At 40.8% G+C, this 9753-nt stretch overlaps 1 long non-coding RNA gene across 1 annotated transcript; it reads left to right on the top strand.

Annotated features, from left to right (window-relative positions):
• LOC142132159 (uncharacterized) lies at positions 1-9203 on the top strand. Its single transcript, XR_012686495.1, has 3 exons — positions 1-119; positions 664-744; positions 8691-9203. It is a non-coding gene; the product is annotated as an uncharacterized LOC142132159 (long non-coding RNA).
• The last annotated feature ends 550 nt before the right edge of the window (positions 9204-9753 follow it).

The following is a 9753-nucleotide window of genomic DNA, read 5'->3' as shown; positions in this document are numbered from 1 at the left end:
ACTGAGGTGTTTAGTCAAACCCGAAATGGAGAGAATGTGAAGGTGACAATTACTCTAACTAATGAGTTACCGCCTACATCACCGACGTGCTTTCAGTTCTACAACATCATTTTCCGGAGGTCTGACAATGGCTTTTATTAATGCTTCTCCATTAAGTAGTAGTGTTCTGTTATGTTGGCCTCATCACCATTTTATCTTTGTGAAGCCCAATAGGAATATCCTTTTGTAGCTGTCAGATCCTGTTTAATATTATAAACCTGAAATTTAAACTGAATAGTGTACCAAGTGTCTAGTGCACAGTAAGGGCAGCCATATTGTGAGCTGAATCAGTCGTTATGAAAATACAACAGAATGATTGAGGAATTGTCCATGCTATATGCTGAAGCAATCGGTGTGAGAATTATTTTGGACTGATGTCCTTGTTATCTAATTAACAACATAAAATGGTACCTGCCACGGTGATACTGGTTCCTTTTGCACTGAAAGGCCACGTTTTCTGAAAAATTGCTTCAGCCCACAAAATGGCTGCTTCCTCTTTTTAAATAGATGCACATCTATGCTGAGCATGTTATAACCTCGGTGAGCTTCCTATTCCATGACCTGACCTTGTCCATTACCTAGAACAATAGTTAGTTGACCTCCATTTTATTTTTATGTGCTTAGGATTCTAAAGATAATGAACATGAAGCAGATTGGTCGCAACTACTACAACCCAAATGATGCAACAGAAGTCAGAGCTCACCGGTATTTTAATAAAAGAAAGCTTTTGAAAATGGTTTGTTGCAGAAATTCTAACAAGGAGCCATAGTTATCTTTTTACATTCAGTGGCCAATTTCATGGCACAATGTAAGAATGTTCAATTTCATGGAGCCGTAAACTGTAATGCTTAAAAATTATTCATGTGAACATCTGCTTTAATGAGGAGTCTTCTATACTGTCATGTATATAATTAGTCTCCAGAAACAATTCTTACATTCTGCTTAGTCAGGGTTGCTAAATACCAGATGGATGCAGTTATTAAATATTTCTTTTTTTCATATCTATGGGAGACGCTAAAACACTGGGGAATAGAGGCTCAGCTGGAGTTTGGGCACTTTAAATTTCGCTCTGTACTTCCCTCTGTACACCGCTGCAGCCTGCTGATATATACAGTTTTAGTAAAGTGCCTGCTGGGTTTCTGAAGCTGGCAAAAATGAGGGAGCTGGGTCTAGGAAACAACATTTGTACTTGGATCGAAAACTGGTTGGAGAATAGGCAGTAGTTGTGATAAAATGAACATTTTGTAATTGTTATAAAGTTTTAAGTGGTGTATCTCAAACTTCCATGCTGGGGCCACTCCTTTTTAATTTACTTACTAATGACCTTGGTGAGGGTTTAGAGAGCAAAGTTTCCATTTTTGCAGATGATGCCAAACTTTGCAGAAACACTAGCTCTGATTTCATTATTTTGCAGAGGGATTTGAATAAACTGGCGGATTGGGTTGCCAGATGGAAGATTACAATTAATATATATCAATGTAAGGTTATATACTTGGGGATCAAAAACAAGTACACAATCTATAAATCAAATGGGACAAATTTAGGGGAATCTAAAAGCGTTCATAGACAGACTTGGTAATAGTGCTCAATGTCAAGCAGCAGCTACAAGGGCCAATAAAGAATTTGCATGCATAAAAATGAGCATAGATGTACGGGAAGACAGCCTGCCACTATATTCAAGAAGAGGTCTTGCCAACGATTTGTAGAATACATTTCGGGGCACAACTCTCTTAAAAATGTCTTTTTTTTTTTTTGGAACTAGAAAGGGTTCAGAGAAGGGCGACAAAATTGATAAAGGGTATGGAGTCATTAAGATATGAGGAAAGGTTGGCCAGTCTAGGCATGTTTACTTTAGTAAAGAGGCGTCTAAGGGGAGATATGATTACTATGTACAAATACATTAAGGGTTAATACAGAGATCTTTCATGGGAACGTTTTACCCCAAGGACTATACACAGGACACACGGCACCTCCTAGGGTTAGAGGAGAAGGCAGTCAAGGTATGGAATCACTGCCAGGGAAGATGTGATGGCACATTCAATAGATATGTTTAAGAAAGGGTTAGACAAATTTTTAGCTGGAAATAGTATCCATGGTTACGACCATTAATTAAAATGAAGGATAGTTGTGAATCCAGGGAGAAATAGGACTGCAAAATTGGATCAGGAGGGATTTTACTCGATTGAAACAGATCGATGGTTGCTTCATCTGAATCAACTTCAAATATAAGAGAGAGATCGCAGGACCTCCAAAATAGGTTGAACTTAATGGACTGGTGACCATCCTTGTTCTTGTTGTAAATTATTTGAGTGTGTTTTTTTTTGTTTGTTTTTTTTACACTTTATTTTTTTGTTTTAATTTATTTACTTTATATTGGCCTAAAGGACTCTTTCCAAGGATTGGCTAGCCTGCAGGCTTCTACCACTCTGGGACCTTGAGGTGAGTAGCCTGTGGGCTTCCTTCACCTCCAACATACTGCTGCCATTTTCTCCCTGTTGCCAGCAACACAGTGTAACAGCCGCAGCTCTGAATAGGGAGGACAGCACAGCAGATCCGCAGTTAGCTCTGCCTTGACAACGTGCCATTATTCTAGTGATGAGAACTCCTTGGCTGGGGGACTGTAACCATAGCAGATCTTTGCCGAATCGAAGAGGAGGGCTGTGGCGGGGCTCACTCATAAGCAGCAGAAGAAGTCTGCCGTGACTCCAATCCATTCCGAAGGTCGCTACTTCCTGTTAGATGCTGTCTCAGTGGAGATGCCATTTCTGTACAGGCCGCTGTCTTTCCTCCTGTAATCCTTCAGTTGGATGTCGTTTTTCAATCGATTTTTGCTGTATACCTATATTTTTCACTCTACCCTGTTAATCTTGTGGTGTGTGTTTATTTGCGCCCATATACTGTATGTCTATATGTAATATACACCAACTAACCACAGCATTAAAACCACCAGCCTATTGTATAGGTCATCCTAGGACCGCCAAAACGGCTCTGACCCGACAAGGCATTAATTCCACAAGACCGCTGAAGGTGTATTGTGGTGTCTGGCACCAAGACGTTGGTAGCGGCTCATTTTAAGTGCTGTAAATTGTGAGGTGAGGCCTCCATGGCTCGAACTTGTTTTTCCAGCACATCCCACAGATGCTCGATCAGATTGAGATCTGGGGAATTTGAGGGCCAAGTCAACATCTTGAATGCTTTGAAAAAATAGTTCAGGAATGGTTTAAAAGGAAAATGACAGTGTGGCAGGGCATATTATCCTGCCGAAAGAGGCCACGGCATCAAGGAGTACCGTGGTCATGAAGGGTTGTACTTGGTCTGCAGCAATGTTTAGGTAGTTGGTACGTGTCAAGGTAGCATCCACATGAATGCCAGGACTAAGGTTTCCCGGTAGTACACTTTCCAGAGCATCGCATGCCTTTGCCGGCTTTCCTTCTTCCCATAGTGCATCCTGGTGTCATCTCTTCTGGTGGTAACAAACGCACCCGGCTGTCCACATAAAGTAAAAGAAAAGGTGATTCGTCAGACCAGGCCACCTTCTTTCATTGCTCCATGGTCCGGTTCTGGCACTCATGTACCCATTGTAGGTGCTTTCAGCGGTGGACGGCACTCTGAAAGGACTGCGGCTACGCAACCCCATACACAGCAAGCTGCAATGTACTGTGTTGTTCTGACACCTTTTTATCATAGCCAGCATTAACTTTTTGAACAGTTTGTGAGATGTTGCTATGATTTACTGAAATGAAATTACAAGCATTTCACAAGTGTCAAAGGATTTTATTGACAATTACATTAAGTTTATGCAGAGTCAATATTTGCAGTGTTGTCCCTTCTTTTTGGAGACCTCTGCAATTCACCCTGGCATGCTGTCAATCAACTTCTGGGCCACATACTGACTGATGGCCGCCCATTCTTGTCTAATCAATGCTTGAAGTTGTCTGAATGTGTGGGTTTTTGTTTGTCCACCTACCTCTTCAGGATTTACCACAAGTTCTCAATGGGATTAAGGTCTAGGGAGTTTCCTGATCATGGACTCAAAATTTCAATGTTTTGATCCACGAGCTACTTAGTTATCACTTTTGCCTTATGGCAAGGTGCTCCATCATGCTGGAAAAGGCATTAGTCGCCAAACTGTTCTTGGATGGTTGGGAGAAGTTACTCTTAAAGGATGTTTTGTTAACATTCTTTATTCATGATGGTGTTCTTAGCCAAAAAGGACACAGCTATTTTGCCTGAGAAGCAATCCCACACATGAATGGTCTCAGGATGCTTTACTGTTGTCATGACACAGAACTGATGGTAGCGCTCACCTTTCCTACCTAAAACAAGCATTTTTCCAGATGCCTCAAACAATCTGAAATGGGATTCATCAGAGAAAATGACTTTATACCAGTCCTCAGTGGATGGGGTACGGAATAATGATGCTGATTATTCTGACAAGACTTGCCTCGATATCTTCGCACCGAAGGGCTCCTTCCTGAGGAGGCTTCAGGACATCTGATGTGGCAACTGACTGGAAGCAATCGCGATGAATGAAGAAGCTGCCACAACTTGAGGACGTCAACGACATCCGTGACGCTGTTATCGGTGCTGTTTAGGGGGTCATGTAAGTATGTGCCCATGGACAATGTACAGCGCTTTGTAAAGTACTTTACAAAGCGCTGTACATTGGCTCCTTACATCCATGGTCAAATTCCCATGGTGTTTTCCACTCCTTGGGCATCCCCTGGGTCTTTTTCATTTTTCTTAAAAATTGGGGGTACTGGGCCAGGGGGTGGGGAACAGCGATGAGCTGGCCTTCCACAGTGGCTCCCCTGTTGTGTCCCTGCCACAATGTCCGAGGAAGTCCTGTGGAAGACAATGGTTAATACTTAATCTTTCCCCACCTCCTGATCTTGGATAACATACACTATCTCCCAAAATTAACCTCTTCCACCCTTTTGTTACTCATCAGGGGTTCCAGCTGTCCATCACTTTGTTCCTTCATTCTTACTCTTACTCTCCCTTGTGTCTGCAATAATTCCCCCCCCGGACTGGGGAGTTGTTATCTTGTCAGTGTGGTCTTCCTACACCTATAAATTGATTATCCGTGATTGGAGCTTTATATTTTTTTCTCTATTGTGATATATCAATATTTTTATGAATTAACCAGTTTCTTGGACGTTCATATTTTGCATAGTTTTTCTTCTCTTATTACTGAACTTATTTTATGTTTGTGTCTCAGTGCCTCTTAATTTTGATTGTGAAAGGGGAAAAGACAGTTATAAAAAGTGATCCTTTCATGAATACGTATCTGATAGACCTCATTTGATTTTTTTAATGTTTTGTGTTCTGAAACATTGCTACAGAGATAAATGTGCACTTCAACAGACTGTGGTAGTGGACACCATATGGACTGAAGCCAATATTTATAACCATGCAGCCTCTACCCATTCACCAAAATCTAGTGACATTACATCACTTTATGTGGTTAGAGTATTTTGAAAGGGGTATTGCTGTTTAAGTGGAATCACATGATGCAGTCTAATCAGTGGCTGCCCCCTTTTCGGTTTTAGTGTCAGGTGGTTGGGAAACGAGATTACTGCCCTGGTAAATGGTATACAAGGCTGGGGACAATGTATTTGGACAAAATTTGTTTCTCTAGGGGCAAAGGATTATTGACTGTGACTCAGAACAGCGCAACTTCCAGAAGTTACAGTAGAGGGCAGGATTTCAAGGTACCTGGAAACATCGGTACTTTCATATGGAATCGGTAAAATTCAATCCTCATGGCTATAGAGGGTATTTCTGCAGATCTAATGATAATCTGAACACCCACCTACACTTCTGTAGCAGAACAAGTATTGATTCCTAAAATTTTGCATTCAAGGTTACCATTTTCTGTTCCTATGTCTATCTTTCGGCCTCTCCAAGTTAGGATGTTCACCAAAGCCCTGGTAGTTTTGAGGGCAGCATGAAGAAAATGTTGCATTTTGCCCATACCTACACAATACAATGCAAAATAGCACATGCTAGACCGTCAACTAAAATTAGTTGTAAGGTGGAATCACAGTCAAGAAGTTTAAGATCAGAAGGTCAAAGTCACAAAGGGGTAGGAAAATCACTAGACTGGTCAGAGGACTCAACACTGTGAGACCAGAGTTACAAATCTACGGTCTGGGGCCTCTACAATCCTGCCCAAATGTATCCTTTTAAACATCCTAGTGCCTGAATGACATTGTTACTTTGAAAATATTTTCACATATTTACTTGTCAGAACATGTTTAGACAATGGTGGACTTTATTAGCAGACAAGAGAACACCAGAAGCCAGGCTACTGAGAATATCTGGAGGGAGGAAGTAGAAGTAATATTTCTCCCTTTCTGCCTGTAAGATGCTCCTAGAGCAGCGTTGGCCACTACCCCATCGACCAGACCTTTTGTCAAGGCCTAATTTATCTCCATGCATTTTTCCATTGATGTGATGGAGTTTGAGTGGGCGCTTCTCGAGCATAGCAGATTTCCCAATAAGGTAATGGAAGTGCTTTTATAATATGCTGAAGAATTCATCCATCATTTATTACAGTGGAAATAAAACAAATTGGGTGCGCACAGCTAATGATATATTCCCTATATGGCTAAATGTGGAGTATATAACTCAGCAGCTATAAATGGGAGAGTCCACTCCCTGCACAATAATATACAAAGGAAGATAACAAGCACTGGAGTAGAGAGGAAGATGGAATAGCGTAAATGCTGAAACGCAAATGATATAAGATGGAATGTGTAAGCCAACCTAATAAATCATATTATAATGAGAATAGAGCATGAGTAAAAATGTAATATAAACGCAATTTAATGCTATCTCAAGCACTATATTAGTGCCCTAGATCCTGCCAATGACTCTACCACACGGGCACAACATTGGTCATTGCCAGTAACCTGGACATTATTTTTGATCGTAACCTGGACATTATTACCACCATCAACTTCAACTCTACTTTTACGTGTACAGTTGGACCCTGTCATGTTCTTAATGCTTATATTGTTACAAATTTATATTATTTTAACCTTTTAAGTCAGAATTAAATTGCGTTTATATTACGTTTTTACTCATGCTCTATTCTCATTATAATATGATTTATTAGGTTGGCTTACACATTCCATCTTATATCATTTGCGTTTCAGCATTTACGCTATTCAATCTTCCTCTCTACTCCAGCGCTTGCTATCTTCCTTTGTATATCATTTATTACAGAACATGGAATAATTATCTTCTGAAGTCAGCAGAATATAGCTAACTGGGACATTACAGATCTGCCTCACTTGACTTTCTTCAGGAAAACCTGGAGACAGGTCTTGCACTGAACATCTTGAAGGTACAAATGTCTGCTCTGGGTTTTCTTTTGGACACAGATTTGTATAAATTGATACTTTCAAGCCGGGGGAAAAAATGTCTGATTCCATGGAATCTTAATCTTGTCCTAGAGGCCTTAGTAAGAAGCCCCATTTAAGTGACTCACATGTAAGTTAATATTTCTAGAAGCAATCACTTCTTGAAGGATTTGAGAACTGCACTACACATTATGGTGTAATCAACCTTTCTTTAAAATCTACCACGACAAAGTAGTGTTTCGGATGAATCCTGAATTTCTACCTATAGTAGTGTCAACGTTGATTTGTTTACAACCATCAAGTAAAGAAGAATGCCTACACAATTTTGACTTATCTCTTCAGAACTAAAGAGCTCAGGTAGACTGACCAGCTCTTGATGCTTCCAACAGGAGCTCTGAAAGGATCGGGTAACTCTTAGGATAGTCTCACAAGATGGGTTTGGGAGGTTATCATGTAGGCACATAGGGGAAAGAGCACAAGGTGCTGGAAATCCTCAGGGTTCATTCCACCAGAGAAGTAGCTGCAGCCTGGGCTCGGAAAGCGTTCTTCACCTAGTGAAATATGTAAAGCAGCAGAATGGTAGTTACTGCATACGTTCTTGAAACATTACTTGATGTGATCACCTTTTAAGGGTGGTAAATTCAGAAGAAAAAATATTTGAACATTTAGATCAATAAAGATTTTATTTTCATTTTTACTGGTGGTTGTCTATCTTCTGGTTTTCGTTTTCTGCCGACCCTCTGTCATTGCTTGGTAAATCCCATTTGTTAGGGCTGCCAGGAAGTCCAAGGAGGAAATGAGCAAATTGGGTACTGTGGATTTCCTTTCCTCAAGACTCCATGCTGGTCATAATATATTCCCAGCTTATATTTTTCAGGAACAGCTTGGTAAGTTTCTCACATGAGGGAAGGCGGTGCCACATTATATACCTGGTGAAGCTTTTTGTTTTCCTGTCTGTTCATCTGGGCAAGGAGTTAACCCATTCATGAGGGCTGCCATGGAGTTCTTGAAGAAATAAGCAACAGCTACATTTGTTTTCCTCAGTTGTACACTAGGCTTTTCTTCAGTTAACTAAGGAACAAAGCACATTCTACACATAATCCCATGTCCCTCTGCTGGTGTAATTCAGTCTGAAAGTCAAAGATACTTTGAGTAATGGTCCGTCTTTGTACTATAGTCATACTTCTGACAATTTGTGGGGGGGGGGGGGGGATTCAAAATGTTTGGGATTTGTACCCTTGAGTGCATGAGTAATTTATGTATTTGTTTTTGTCGTCTTAGTCTCACGATTTGGCCGGGATTTTCAACCTCTATTCTGCAGTATGAAACAAGCATTATGTTGAGTATAGATGTCAGCCATAAAGTTCTGAGGAATGAAACCGTTCATGATGTAATGAGAAACATATATTCCTCATGTGGACCACACAACTTCCAGGATATCTGCATCAAAGAACTTGTTGGACAGATAGTTCTTACCAAGTAAGGTTAAATGTATTCAGCTTGTGGTTTGAAAAGTTTACATTTTTAAATAGTTAATTTGTTTTCTGGGAGGTCCAGGCAATCTGTAGTGGAAAGGACTTACTGCTCCTTATTTGTCTCGCATGCTCTTTCCTAGTTGGAAAATGGAAAGTTGGGATAAACACCCTTTTATTCCTGCCATTGGGGGACACTGTGACAATGGGGTATAGTAGGTGGATCAGCAGTAAAGGTTTATTAAAACACAAACTGAGTAAATAGCACCTCCCTACTATGCCCCTCCCATCTAGAGCCATCCTTAGTTTTAGTTAAAGTACTTGGGAAGTAGAGCACTTTATTTTTGGCCCCTCCCATTTTGTCTTTTTATTTAATTTATTGATTCTAATTGCTTTTTTTTTTTTTTTTTTACAATGCAAGGACCTATTCCCAGAGATGGAATAGCCTGTGGGCCTCCTTCAAACTGGGTCGCTGCATTGGGTATGTGCAGCTGGTTGGCTTCCCTCACTCCTGATGTGGTCATAGCTGCTGTCCTCTCTACAAGGGAGGACTCTGTGTTATTAAACGGTCGGCACTAAAGGGAAAGATGCTGGAGTGTAGTCTCTCAGCAGCCCAACATTTCTCTAGCGATGAGCAAATCTTTTCATTATATATTTGAAAAAAAAAATGTAAAACAATTTCGGCTCAGCAGTATATGGTTTTGGGGGGGCACGACTGCGCAGCAGGGCTCCTATATGGAGTGAGCTACCACTCAGTTACAGTGCTGCAGGATTTGCGACAGTCCTTCTCCTTGGGCATGATTGGTGGGCTTTCCCTGCAGTAGCAGTGACACGCAGTCTGGATGGAGCTTTTTTTTTTTTTCCTGTGCGTT

Source organism: Mixophyes fleayi, unplaced genomic scaffold (genome assembly GCF_038048845.1).
Source record: "Mixophyes fleayi isolate aMixFle1 unplaced genomic scaffold, aMixFle1.hap1 Scaffold_356, whole genome shotgun sequence".
Taxonomy (NCBI): Eukaryota; Metazoa; Chordata; class Amphibia; order Anura; family Limnodynastidae; genus Mixophyes; species Mixophyes fleayi.
The sequence above is the reverse complement of the archived record's forward strand: the minus strand, read 5'-3'. Positions and strand labels throughout refer to the sequence as shown.